This window comes from Bactrocera oleae, chromosome 2 (genome assembly GCF_042242935.1).
Source record: "Bactrocera oleae isolate idBacOlea1 chromosome 2, idBacOlea1, whole genome shotgun sequence".
NCBI lineage: Eukaryota > Metazoa > Arthropoda > Insecta > Diptera > Tephritidae > Bactrocera > Bactrocera oleae.
In genome coordinates this window covers 16,481,258-16,483,360 of record NC_091536.1, presented here as the reverse complement: position 1 = coordinate 16,483,360, position 2,103 = coordinate 16,481,258, and the positions used below count along the sequence as shown (strand labels likewise).

Sequence of the window (2,103 nt, the reverse complement as noted above, 5' to 3'; positions counted from 1 at the left end):
ACTGCTGTTGTTGCTGCCATCAACGCTTGTTCTGTTCGAATTTACCGTCATTTTAAGTAGCCAACAGACCACTTAAAAATAAAACTCGCCAAACAAAAGCAACATAGTGGCAGCACTGGCAATCGCATTGCATCGTACCTGCAGCAGAGTTTGCAGAAGTGCTTCTCGTGCAGTTGAAAAGTGTTTGCACTTAAAATCGCAAACGTGCATTGCACTGTCACGTCGTAAAGAAAAATACTGAACGTCCTCATGCCACTCCACTTGGTCACACTTGTAGTTATTGATGTGGCCTGTAAGAAATTTTGAGATTTTGCGCTGTTTAAAATTTGTTTGTCCGAAAATATATATTTATTTTTGTGGGAAGTAAATTAATAAAACATAAAATAATGAAACATAAAAAAATAAAATCGCTTTTAAAAAAATCCTATATTTTTCGTTGAACTAGTAAGTCACGAAACTGTAAATAAAACTATTGGCCAATTTTATACTAATTTTGTGCTATAGATAAATTGTGGTAAGTGGAATTATTACTACCACACATATGGTATTTTAGTTTACCTTAATTAACCCTTTTCCTTATCTTCTTACATTTTTACTGCAGGGTACATTTAGACATGTGTGAGTACTGCCATATATGGAAGAAAATACAGAGGTCGACACATATATATAACTGAAAACATGTAGCTGGAAGCCACACTTAAATATGTTTCGATGTTTTAAGCTATAACACTGCGCCATTACAGCGCTTTCACCAAGCAAAGTGCGAAATACTTGAAGAGAAAATCAGTGGGAAACTATAATAGCGGTAAAATATAAACAAACAAGTCAAGTGTTCTGACTTTTAATGGATAACATTTTTTTCTCGTTGTTCAAAGTTTAAGTGAAGGTTGGTATTTATTTGAAAACGTTCGTTTATTTTGGCAGTCGCACCGTTGTATGAATATTATTTAGGTGCACTGTGACCATGGCTAACTACGAGTATTTAGGTTTTTGACTATGACAGTTGCAGACCAAAGGGATGAAAGCGTAAAATATGACTTTTTATTGTAAATATTTATATACTCTAGCAACATGTTGCTACAAAGTTACGGTTGTTTGTATCAACTGAATCTAATCGAGATAGATATAGATATATGTAGATTAGGGTGGAGCGAAAAACATTTTTTTTTGCTTAGCCTGAGGGTAAAATTTATACATTATAAAAAAAGAAAATTTTTGAAAAAAAATTTTTTTTTTAATACCTAGAGGCGCCCTACTCACTTTTAAAGCAAATTTCGAGTTAAAAGTTTTTTTTTGACAAAAACAAATTCTTTTTGGTTTAAACTCTTCACATTTATATAAAAATGACCGAATTTGAGGGTTTTTGACTCAAAATTTATTTTAACGCGTTGTCGTTTAAGACTTTTTTCTTAAACTCCAATAATGACCACAAATATTTTTTTAAGTTGATAACTTTTAATTGTCCAAAAAGAGGACTCTCCACAGCTTCTAGAACACTTATCAAAATTTTTTCACGAAATAAAAATTTTAACTCGAAATTTTACTTTAAAAGTGAGTAGAGCCGCCTGTAGATGTTAACATTTTGAATATACCTACTATAGTTTAATGCCGAAAATATGTGTTATTGCACTACGATTACCCAAACCCCCATATACTAAATGTAATGATTTTCATGATGCTAACAAATTTTATGTTGAATATGTTCTTGAATATACCTGAGCAATGTAAAAAGTTAATGAAATCATATAAAATGATTTCCGACTTCCCACTTGTCTTTAAACCGTTTAGCTTAGCCGAAATGCGTAATATTGTAATCAATTTAAGCGAACACGCTTTTTTCAAAACTTTATGGTTTAGCGCTGAATAGGAATGGAATTGACTTAGACCTTGATCCAATCCTCATTATAATCAATTAGGTTCTCTAGTTGACGTTTTGCACATCAACTCAATATACATTGCTGCCATATAAATTGAGCGATCAGAATCAAGTTTTTGTAAGGAGCCTTTGTATTTGTGAAGGGTATTTTAGCTTCGGTGCAACCGAAGTTAACGTTTTTTCCTGTTATGGTATAATAATAGCGACAACCTTACAAGTCATCAGCA

At 32.3% G+C, this 2,103-nt stretch overlaps 1 long non-coding RNA gene across 1 annotated transcript; it reads left to right on the top strand.

The window, feature by feature from the left end:
- Positions 1 to 215: 215 nt before the first annotated feature.
- LOC138857780 (uncharacterized) lies at positions 216 to 1,187 on the top strand. Its single transcript, XR_011396963.1, has 3 exons — positions 216 to 514; positions 602 to 886; positions 952 to 1,187. It is a non-coding gene; the product is annotated as an uncharacterized lncRNA (long non-coding RNA).
- The last annotated feature ends 916 nt before the right edge of the window (positions 1,188 to 2,103 follow it).